The 12,665-nt window shown below is 38.5% G+C and overlaps 1 protein-coding gene across 2 annotated transcripts in view; it reads left to right on the top strand.

Moving 5' to 3' along the window:
• The window catches only part of UNC13C (unc-13 homolog C), a 690,142-nt gene that overhangs the window by 48,090 nt on the left and 629,387 nt on the right, over positions 1 to 12,665 (top strand). The window lies entirely within an intron of this gene.

Here is a 12,665-nt window from a genome sequence, read left to right on the forward strand (position 1 = left end):
GCTACCATAGGTCAGTCCCATGGAAGACCACGGACTCCCTTACAACCTACTGGCACAGTCAGGGAGAGCATTAGAACCAAGGCCCTAGGTCTTGCCTGAGTGGTCACAAGCTATTCTTTGAGAAGAGATCAGTAAGGGCATAGAGTTGAATAGTTACCTCCTTAAGAATAAAGTCCCTTCTCTACCACGGAAATGAGAAGAGTACCTTAATTAACAAGTTTAATTGCTTTCTTGTGGGAACAACTTTGGATTACATAGTTTGGAATCCAGGTGGAATTGTGGAAAGTGATAGTTATATGTAAATGTAAGTGTGTGTTTACTTTTTATTTCTCAACCCAACTTCCTCCGCACTTATTCCAATCCCTTACCATTTATTTTAGTTGCATGCTAACTACTTATATTTTCGGGATAGTCTTTCACAATCTCAATTTAAGTGATTTGCATATTATTATTATGTTCCCTGATCATGGTACTGTCATCATTAACTAAGCTATTACTCTACATAATACTTCATAAAGGTATATATGACCAAATGTTACTTGCTATTATCAAATAACATAATAATATCTGCAGCCAGTAGCAGCTGGTTATGGCTTCTCTGTCTTGACCAAAGATGTGATCGAACTCCTCTAAACTAGCCATTTTCTGGTTGATGTGAGTAGACTATTGAATAATCAGAAATCTTTACTGCTAAACTATTTGAATTTCTAAGACAACTGAAATAACTAGGGTTTGCCACTCTAAAAATCTGTCCTTATAAAACAACACAGTTTATGTAATTTATTTAGGAATGATATAAGTCAAAGGGATCTTGCATGCACTGGCTGTTGTGACATTTTGTGTTTTTTTTTGTTGTTGTTGCAGGGATGGGTAGTTCTCCACTATATTTAAAACTGATTTAAGAGTGAAAAGTAGTCAAATGTTATGCAAATGCAATTCATATGGTAATAATATCTATCTTATATTAGAGTGATTTTTGAGAGTCAGATGTCCTTGTTACTGAAATTCATTTGCTATTTCTTGGGATACAGGCTAGCAGTTTGACATTGTATTTTATTTGCTGTTGATTCAAAGAAGTTTACTCAAAGGCAAATGAAGACTAAGAAGTGCATGAGCATGTATGTGTGTGGGGCGGGGGTGGGGGTTGTGTATATCTGTTGTGACATAATAGAGAAATGTTTTAATGCCAATTGGTTAATGTAGTTGCTTGAAATGTTAGGCAATATCATAAATAGGACAAGATGATACATTTCAGAAAAATGGATCTTCTTCAACTTTTAAAAATTCCAAATGAGCAACCCTCTGCAAAGCAGATTGTTACTGGTGGTGACCCTTCAACCAGCTAAAAAACCTAGTCATCCAGTGGTACTTAACTTTGGAATACACACGTGCTCTTGGTTATCTATAACCACCTGGTTAAGAATAAAAACACAGATAAAACAATCCTGTACCATTCACCTGACATATGAGGCCTGGCTATAGAGGACTCACACCCTTCCATCCTCTTGGAGCTTAGCTGCTTCTTATCCTGTGAGCCAACTGTGAATGGAATCTGTTGGATATCAATTGTCCTAGAGGAAATCAGCACACACATTTTTAAGATGGTCTCTGGTTGCTGAAAGATACCAGATTGACTACCTAGGAAGCTGCGGTAGCCTAGATTTTAAAGGCTATCTCTGCTCCCCTTGGCAGCAGTCAGGCAATTTTCCCCATCCTGTGCCACCCATATGCCTCTGAAGGAAGGACAGCCAAAGAAGGACATTTTCCGGGCCCCTTTCCTGCTCAGAGCATCCCAAAGAGGTGCCAGTTGTCATGATGGTTTCTGTGCCCATGGCCATCTGCTTACTGGGATTTGGGCAGACGCCAACATATTTTTTCTCTCCATGGCTACATAGTTATCATTAGGTAGCAGTGCTATCTTTTCTCCATAAGTAACCTTAGCCAGATCGGAGTGCAGAGCTCTTGTTGTCAAACTGTGGGATGCCATCTCCCCGACACAGCTTTATGGAATTATAAGCTCACACATTTGAATTATTTATTTCAACTGTTGTCTTCAGGATCCAGAGGATCAGAAAACTCGGATGTTTATAGATGTGGATATTTGGTGATAATGTTTCAGAGAACCTTCACCTTGAACAGCATTCCAGTAGGAAGAGACCTTAGAGTGTGTGTAGCCAGAAGCTTCCCCATGAGGTCAAATTCTTCCAGCGTTGCTGGCCCTTGCTGAGTTGGCACCATTTGTGGAGCTGTCTTGATTCCTACACCATGATGGTGACTTTCTGATCCCCCACCGTCAGCCTTGTACCACCTTCTGTCAACTGGAATTAACTATTTATTGTCTCCTCAAAATTCCCATGTACTTGCCTCTTCTCACACTGACTCTCATATTTATGTGCATTTCTCATTTTCTTTTCCAGAATAATCTACAGGCAAGTTGTCTTTTTTTTTTTATCCTTTAACTTGTACTGTGCCTAGACTAGTGTTTTATACCCATATGGCATTGAGTTAAAAGGTGTTGGATAAATGCCTGAATCAAGAGAGGTGGGATACTAACTAAAAAAAACAGAAACTTTAAAGTCAAATCCACATTCAAACTGTGACTTTTAATTGCTAAGACTATGACTTTATCTCCTGAGAGCTCAGAAGAATAGACATAAAAGCTTATTGCTCAGAATTACTATATATTTTGCACTTTCCAGGCTGTTTACCTGTTTTTCATTCTTTTACTTCTTATAACACCTCTATCAATTTAATTTTATTATTATTATCCCATTTTACAGGTGAGGAAGCAGATACTGAAAACTTACCTAGCTTAATCTCATTCCGCTAGTAAGTGGTGGATCAAGAATTACATGGATTGTTACTCTGGCTATTTAGAGCAGCAATATGTTTATTCACTTCAAAGGTTGTTTTTATTCAAGTTTTTTTTTTATCAGGAAAAACAAGCTTTTATCAGGAAAAACTGATAAAAGATGAAGAACAGAATCAGCCACTAGGTTTAGTTCAACTCAGACATATTCATGAGAAACCAGTACAAATATGAAAGGCACTAAGTTTCTGCGACTCCCAGGTTATGATGTGAAATAGTTCATTATCAGTCTTTCTAAAATCATTGGTTCATTTTATAAATCAAGATCTGTAGAGTGCAATAAGTACTGTACTAAAACAGCTGCTTGAAGGATGTTGTATTTGCAGTCTGATACACTTTACATGAAATTAGAACCTAAAGTCAGTTGGAAGTATTAATAATTTTCCTAGCAGAAGAACAAAAATCTTGTTCTGAAAAAGACTGAGATATTGGAAATTAGCATACTTCCTAGGTTTTACATCATGGTATATATTTTGTTTTCTGAATGGTTATAAAACTGTCCGAATATTTTGACTTCCAAGTAAGGATATAAAATTGAAGGTATTAAAATTTTCTAAGGTATATACTTTGTTAGACTAGTGGTTCCTAATCTGGCTGGTTGTTAGAATCATCTGGAAAGCCTTTGTAGTAGTTGTTCCTGGGATGTTGTTTTAAAACGACCAATTATTAGCATATTTTCAGAGATCATTGTGACTTGGTGGTCCTACAATGGCGCCAGGCATATGCATTTAAAATTACATGAGTTACTGATGTAATATATGCCCTTTAATAAAACAACAGCAACAACCACACACACAATTAAAAACATAATAAAACAAAATCTAAAGTGAAAAGTAAAATAGCTCACCTGTGGACAGTCCAGGTCAGGAGGATGGAGTCTGGCTATTCACATGCTCCCTTGATGGTTCTGAGGAATGTGATCAACAGAGCACATTTGAAGAGCACTTCTAAAAGCTATGTAGCAAATATACCTGCCCACATGGCATTCTTAATTTCCCCCTTTTTTAACTTGAAAGAGATAAAATCAGTCTAAGGAAAAATATTAATGATTTTTCTTTCTTTTGATTTTTTGAGACAAATTCTCACTCTGTTGCCCAGACAAGAGTGCAGTGGCATGATCTTGGCTCACTGCAACCTCCGCCTCCTGAGTTCAAGCAATTCTCCTGCCTCAGCCTCCCTAGTAGCTGGGAGTACAGGTGCCTGCCACCACACTCAGCTAATTTTTTTGTGTGTGTATTTTTTTATTAGAGATGGAGTTTCACCATATTAGCCAGACTGGTCTCAAATTCCTGACCTCATGATCCGCCTGCCTCGGCCTCCCAAAGTGTTGGGATTACAAGCGTGAACCGCCACACCCGGCCAATTTTTCTTAACTTAAAAACAAAAGATGTTTTGTCAACCTTCCAGAGTTAAGTAGATTATTACATTTTGTGAAAATGCTTTAGTAATATCTACATATGAAAATAGAAGAGCAATAGATGTATTCCTTAAAAGGTATGTATAAATTGAAAATTTTAGAAATCATGTATATCAAAAATCCTAGGGGATTTTCCTGTAGAAATCATTCAGTGCATAATTTTGCCTACAGATAAATTCCTATCATTCCACATTTTATCTGTTTTTGTAACTTTGAGGCTTTTTTTTTTTTTTGGTAAATCTTCCTTCAAGGATAGCAATATTGGTAATAGTAGAAGGCAACTTATCTGCAAAATGTTGCATAAAAAGGTAGTGAATGACAATAACCTTTTGTCTAGTATTTTTTGCTTCTAATACACTAGAATTATCTATAATGTAAAGTGGTTCTCTTGTTTATTTAATTGACAACATTTTTATTTGACAATTTTTTTATGATTATACTGTAAGTTCTAGGGTACGCGTGCACAATATGCAAGTTTGTTACATATGTATACATGGGCTATGTTGGTTTGCTGCACCCATTAACTCGTCATTTACATTAGGTATATCTCCTAATGCTGTGTCTCCCCCCTCCCCTCTCCCCACAATAGGCCCCAGTGTTGATGTTCCCCTTCCTGTGTCCAAGTGACCTCATTGTTCAATTCCCTGCTATGAGTGAGAACATGTGGTGTTTGGTTTTCTGTTCTTATGATAGTTTGCTGAGAATGATGGTTTCCAGCTGCATCCATGTCCCTACAAAGGACATGAACTCATCCTTTTTTATGGCTGCATAGTATTCCATGGTGTGTATGTGCCACATTTTCTTAATCCAGTCTGTCACTGATGGACATTTGGGTTGATTCCAAGTCTTTGCTATTGTGAATAGTGCCACAATAAACATATGTGTGCATGTGTCTTTATAGCAGCATCATTTATAATCCTTTGGGTATATACCCAGTAATGGGATGGCTGGGTCATATGGTACTTCTAGTTCTAGATCCTCGAAGAATCACCACACTGTTTTCCACAATGGTTGAACTAGTTTACAGTCCCACCAACAGTGTAAAAGTGTTCCTATTTCTCCACATCCTCTCCAGCACCTGTTGTTTCCAGACTTTTTAATGATTGCCATTCTAACTGGTGTGAGATGGTATCTCATTGTGGCTTTGATTTGCATTTCTCTGATGGCCAGTGATGATGAGCATTTTTTCATGTGTCTGTTGGCTGTATGAATGTCTTCTTTTGAGAAGTGTATATTCATATCCTTTGCCCACTTTTTGATGGGGTTGTTTTTTTCTTGTAAATTTGTTTGAGTTCTTTGTGGATTCTGGATATTAGCCCTCTGTCAGATGAGTAGGTTGCAAAAATTTTCTCCCATTCTGTAGGTTGCGTGTTCACTCTGATGGTAGTTTCATTTGCTGTGCAGAAGCTCTTTAGTTTAATTAGATCCCATTTATCACTTTTGGCTTTTGTTGCCATTGCTTTTAGTGTTTTAGATATGAAGTCCTTGCCCATGCCTATGCCCTGAATGGTATTGCCTAGGTTTTCTTCTAGGGTTTTTAAGGTTTTAGACCTAACATTTAAGTCTCTAATCCATCTTGAATTAATTTTTGTATAAGGTGTGAGGAAAGGATCCAGTTTCAGCTTTCTACTTATGGCTAGCAAATTTTCCCCGCATCATTTGTTAGAGAATCCTTTCCCCATTTCTTGTTTTGGTCAGGTTTCTCACAGATCAGATGGCTGTATATGTATGGTATTATTTCTGAGGGCTCTGTTATGTTCCATTGGTCTATATCTCTGTTTTGGTACCAGTACCATGCTGTTTTGGTTACTGTAGCCTTGTAGTATAGTTTGAAGTCAGGTAGCGTGATGCCTCCAGCTTTATTCTTTTGGCTTAGGATTGTCTTAGCAATCTTAGGACTCTTAGGACTCTTTTTTGGTTCCATATGAACTTTAAAGCAGTTTTTTCCAATTCTGTGAAGAAAGTCATTGGTAGCTTAATGGGTATGGCATTGAATCTATCAATTACCTTGGGCAGTATGGCCATTTTCACAGTATTGATTCTTCCTATCCATGAGCATCATATGTTCTTCCATTTGTTTGTGTCCTCTTATTTCACTGAGCAGTGGTTTATAGTTCTCCTTGAAGGTGTCCTTCACATCCCTTGTAAGTTGGATTCCTAGGTATTTTATTCTCTTTGAAGCTATTGTGAATAGGAGTTCATTCATGATTTGGCTCTCTGTTTGTCTGTTACTGGTGTATAAGAATGCTAATGACTTTTGCACATTGATTTTGTATCCTGAGACTTTGCTGAAGTTGCTTATCAGCTTAAGGAGATTTTGGGCTGAGTCGATGGGGTTTTCTAAATATACAATCATGTCACCTGCAATCAGGGACAATTTGATTTCTTCTTTTCCTAGTTGAATACCCTTGATTTCTTTCTCTTGCCTGATTGCCCTAGCCAGAACTTCCAACACTATGTTGAATAGGAGTAGTGAGAAAGGGCATCCCTGTCTTGTGCCAGTTTTCAAAGGGAATGCTTCCAGTTTTTGCCCATTCAGTATGATATTGGCTGTGGGTTTGTCATAAATAGCTCTTATTATTTTGAGATATGTTCCATCAATACCAAATGTATTGAGAGTTTTTAGCATGAAGGGCTGTTGAATTTTGTCAATGGCCTTTTCTGCATCTATTGAGATAATCATGTGGTTTTTGTCTTTGGTTCTGTTTATATGCTGGATTACGTTTATTGATTTGCATATGTTGAACCAGCCTTGCATCCCAGGAATGAAGCCCACTTGGTCATGATGGACAAGCTTTTTGATGTGCTGTTGGATTCAGTTTGCCAGTATTTTATTGAGGATTTTTGCATCGATGTTCATCAGGGATATTGGTCTAAAATTCTCTTTTTTTGTTGTGTCTCTGCCAGGCTTTTTTATCAGGATGATGTTGCCTCATAAAATGAGTTAGGGAGGATTCCCTCTTTTTCCGTTTATTGGAATAGTTTCAGAGGGAATGGTACCAATTCCTCCTTGTACCTCTGGTAGAATTCAGCTGTGAATCCGTCTGGTCCTGGACTTTTTTTGGTTGATAGGCTATTAATTATTGCCTCAATTTCAGAGCCTGTTACTCATCTATTCAGGGATTCAATTTCTTCCTAGTTTAATCTTGGGAAAGTGTATGTGTCCAGGAATTTATCCAGTTCTTCTAGGTTTTCTAGTTTATTTGCATAGAGGTGTTTATAGTATTCTCTGATGGTAGTTTGTATTTCTGTGGGGTCGGTGGTGATATCCCCTTTATCATTTTTTATTGCGTCTATTTGATTCTTCTCTCTTTTCTTCTTTATTAGTCTTGCTAGTGGTCTATCTATTTTGTTGATCTTTTCAAAGAACCAGCTGCTGGATTCATTGATTTTTTGGAGGGTTTTTTGTGTCTCTATCTCCTTCAGTTCTGCTCTGACCTTAGTTATTTCTTGCCTTCTGCTAGCTTTTGAATGTGTTTGCTCTTGCTTCTCTAATTCTTTTAGTTGTGATGTTAGGGTGTCAATTTTAGATCTTTCCTGCTTTCTCTTGTGGGCATTTAGTGCTATAAATTTCCCTCTACACACTGCTTTAAATGTGCCCCAGAGATTCTGGTATGTTGTATCTTTGTTCTCATTGGTTTCAAAGAACATCTTTATTTCTGCCTTCATTTCGTTATGTACCCAGTAGTCATTCAGGAACAGGTTGTTCAGTTTCCATGTAGTTGAGTGGTTTTGATTGAGTTTCTTAGTCCTGAGTTCTAGTTTGATTGCACTGTGGTCTGAGAGACAGTTTGTTATAATTTCTGTTCTTGTACATTTGCTGAGGAGTGCTTTACTTCCAACTATGTGGTCAATTTTGGAATAAGTGCGATGTGGTGCTAAGAAGAATCTATATTCTGTTGATTTGGGGGTGGAGAGTTCTGTAGATGTCTATTAGATTCACTTGGTGCAGAGTTGAGTTCAATTCATGGATATCCTTGTTAACTTCCTGTCTTATTGATCTGTCTAATGTTGACAGTGGGGTGTTAAAGTCTCCCATTGTTATTGTATGGGAGTCTAAGTCTGTTTATAAGTCTCTAAGGACTTGCTTTATGAATCTGGGTGCTCCTGTATTGGGTGCATATATATTTAGGATAGCTAGCTCTTCTTATTGAATTGATCCCTTTACCATTATGTAATGGCCTTCTTTGTCTCTTTTGATCTCTGTTGGTTTAAAGTCTGTTTTATCAGAGACTAGGATTGCAACCCCTGCCTTTTTTTGTTTTCCATTTGCTTGGTAGATCTTCCTCCATCCCTTTATTTTGAGCCTATGTGTGTCTCTGCATATGAGATGTGTCTCCTGAATACAGCAAACTGATGTGTCTTGACTCTTTATCCAGTTTGCCAGTCTGTGTCTTTTAATTGGACCATTTAGTCCACTTATATTTAGGGTTAATATTGTTATGTGTGAACTTGATCCTGTCATTATGATATTAGCTAGTTATTTTGCTCGTTAGTTGATGCAGTTTCTTCCTAGCATCGATGGTCTTTACATTTTGGCATGTTTTTGCAATGACTGGTACCTGTTGTTCCTTTCTATGTTTAGTGCTTCCTTCAGGATCTCTTGTAGGGCAGGCCTGGTGGTGACATAATCTCTAAGTATTTGCTTGTCTGTAAAGGATTTTATTTCTCCTTCACTTATGAAACTTAGTTTCCTGGATATGAAATTCTGGGTTTAAAATTCTTTTCTTTAAGAATGTTGAATATTGGCCCCCACTCTCTTCTGGCTTGGAGAGTTTCTTCTGAGAGATCTGCTGTTAGTCTGATGGGTTTCCCTTTGTGTGTAACCCAACCTTTCTCTCTGGCTGCCCTTAACATTTTTTCCTTCATTTCAACTTTGGTGAATCTGACAATTATGTGTCTTGGAGTTGCTCTTCTTGAGGAATATCTTTGTGGCATTCTCTGTATTTCCTGAATTTGAAAATTGGCCTGCCTTGCTAGGTTGGGGAAGTTCTCCTGGATGATATCCTGAATAGTGTTTTCCAACTTGGTTCCATTTTCCCCTTCACTTTCAGGCACACCAGTCAGATGTAGATTTTGGTCTTTTCACATAATCCCATATTTCTTGGAGGTTTTGTTCATTTCTTTTTACTCTTTTTTTTCTCTAAAATTATCTTCTTGCTTCATTTCATTCATTTGATCTTCAATCACTGATACTCTTTCTTCCAGTTGATTGAGTTGGTTACTGAAGCTTGTGCATTTGTCATGTAGTTCTCCTGTCATGGTTTTCATCTCTATAAGTTTGTTTATGGATTTTTCTGCATTAGTTATCCTAGTTATCCATTCTTCCATTCTTTTTTCAAGGTTTTAATTTCTTTGTGCTGGGTACATAGTTCCTCCTTTAGCTCTGAGAAGTTTGATCGACTGAAGCCTTCTTCTCTCAGCTCGTCAAAGTCATTCTCCATTCAGCTTTGTTCTGTTGCTGGTGATGAGTTGCGTTCCTTTGGAGGGGGAGATGCACTCTGATTTTTTGAATTTCCAGCTTTTCTGCACTGCTTTTCCCCCATCTTTGTGGTTTTATCTGCCTTTGCTCTTTGATGATGGTGACGTACCAATGGGGTTTTGGTGTGGGTGTCCTTTCTGTTTGTTAGTTTTCCTTCTAACAGTCAGGATCCTCAGCTGCAGGTCTGTTGGAGTTTGCTTGAGGTCCACTCCAGACCCTGTTTCCCTGGGTATCAGCAGCAGAGGCTGCAGAAGATAGAATATTGCTGAACAGCAAGTGTTGCTGTCTGATTCTTGCTCTGGAAGCTTTGTCTCAGAGGTGTACCCAGTCGTGTGAGGTGTGAGGTGTCAGTCTGCACCTAGAGGGGGATGTCTCCCAGTTAGGCTACTCAGGGGTCAGGGACCCACTTGAGCAGGCAGTCTGTCCATTTTCAGATCTCAACCTCTGTGCTGGGAGAACCACTGCTCTCTTCAAAGCTGTCAGACAGGGACATTTACTTCTGCAGAGGTTTCTGCTGCTTTTTGTTTAGCTATGCCCTGTCCCCAGAGGTGGAGTCTACAGAGACAGGCAGGCCTCCTTGAGCTGCAGTGGGCTCCACCCAGTTTGAGCTTCCCAGAGACTTTGTTTACCTACTAAAGCCTCAGCAATTTGGGCGCCCCTCCCCCAGCCTCGCTGCTGCCTTGTAGTTAGATCTCAGACTGCTGTGCTAGCAGTGAGGGAGGCTCCGTGGGCGTGGGACCCTCTGAGCCAGGCGCGGTATATAATCTCCTGGTGTGCCATTTGCTAAGACCCTTGGTAACGGGCAGTATTTGGGTGGGAGTTACCCGATTTTCCTGGTGTTGTGTGTCTCAGTTTCCCTTGGCTAGGAAAAGGAATTTCCTTCCTCCTTGAGCTTCCCAGCTGAGGTGATGCCTCACCCTGCTTCTGCTCTCGCTGGTTGGGCTGCACCCACTGACCAGCACCGACTGTCTGACACACCCTAGTGAGATGAACCCGGTAGCTCAGTTGAAAATGCAGAAATCCCCCGTCTTCTGTGTCACTCACGCTGGGAGCTGGAGGCTGGAGCTCTTCCTATTTGGCCATCTTCCTGATGAATCGATAATAACATTTTTAATTGACAATAACAATTGTGTATATGTATGGGGTATAATGTAATGTTTTGAGTTATGTATACATTGCAGAAAGATTCAAACAAGCTAATTAACATATCCGTGACCTTATGACATATCACTTTTTTCCAGTAAGAACATGACAAATCTATTCTTTCAGTAATTTTGAAATATACAGTGTTATTATTGACTGTGGTTACCATACTGTGCAGTAGATCACTAACGTTTATTCCTCCAGTCTAGCTCAAACTTTTTACCCTTTGATCAACATCTCCTCTTTTCCCACCTCACTCCCTACCCCCACCCTTAGCCTCAGGTAATCACCTTTCTAAAATCTGTTTCTCTGAGATTGACTTTGTTAGATTCCACATATAATTGAGATTATACAGTACTTTTCTTCCTGTGCCTGACTTATTTCATTTAGCATAATGTCCTTCAGTTACATCCGTGTTGTCACAATTATGGACTCCTTTCTTTTTAAAGACTGTGTAGTGTTCCATTATGTGTACATCTACTTTTTTATCCGTTCATCCACTGGTAGACACCTAAGTTGTTTCATATCTTGGCTGTTGAGAATATTGCTGAAGTAAACATGGAAGTTCAGCTATCTTTTTGAAATTTCAGTCTCAATTCCTTTGGATATACAGCCCTGAGATGCATGATGACATTTCAGTTGATGATGGACTGCATATATGACAGTCTGCATATATGATGGTGGTCCCAAAATATGACACTTTATTTTTACTGTACCTTTTCTATGTTTGAATATGTTTAGACACACATTTGTGAGTGTGTTACAGTTGTCTACAGTAATCACTACAGTAACATGCTCTATGTGTCAAATTGTAAATGTTTGTGTATCTAAACATATCTAGCAGCAATAGGCTATACCATATAGTCTAGGTGTATAGTAGGTGATAACATTTACGTTTGTGCAAGGTACAGTCTATGATGTTCAAGCAATGACAAAATCACCTAATGACTCATTTCTCAGAACATATCCCTGTTGTTAAGCAACACATGACTGAATATGAAGAAGTGGAATTGCTAGACTATACTTTCTAGTAATTATATATTTAGTTTTTTAAGGAACCTCCATAGTATTTTCTGAAATGGCTGTGCTAATGTACATTCCTACCAACAATGTACAAGAATTTCCTTTTCTCTACATCCTCACACCCACTTGTTATTATCATCTTTTTGTAACAGGTGTGAGGTGACATTATGCTGTGGTTTTTTGGCTTTTTCTTTCTTTCTTTCTTTTTTTTTCTTTTCTTTTCTTTTTTTTTTTTTTTTTAAGCGACAGGGTCTCTGTCACCCAGGCTGGAGCACCTTGATGATCATGGCTCACTGCAGCCTCAAACTTCAGGGATCAAGTGATTCTCCTGCCTCAGCTTCCAGAGTAGCTTGGATTACAAGCAAAAGCCATCCCAGCCCAGCCTCTTTGTGGTGTTAATTTGCATTTTCCTGAGATATTGAGCATTGTTTGATATATCTTCCATTTACATCTATCCTTTTGATAAACATCTGCTCAGGTTCTTTGCCTATTTTAAAACCAGGTTACTTATTTTCTTACTATTGACTTGTTTGGTTTCCTTATATATTTTGGATTTTAGCCCCTTATCAAATATATGGTTTGCAAATAATATTTTCTTCCAATCCATGGATTGTCTCATCTTTCTGTAGATTGTTTCCTTCGCTCTGCAGAAGCTTTTTACTTCGATGTAATTCCATTTGCCTATTTTGCTTTTACTGTCTGTGCTTTTGGAGTGAAAGGAGACCTGTAAG

Source organism: Theropithecus gelada, chromosome 7a, assembly GCF_003255815.1.
Source record: "Theropithecus gelada isolate Dixy chromosome 7a, Tgel_1.0, whole genome shotgun sequence".
NCBI lineage: Eukaryota > Metazoa > Chordata > Mammalia > Primates > Cercopithecidae > Theropithecus > Theropithecus gelada.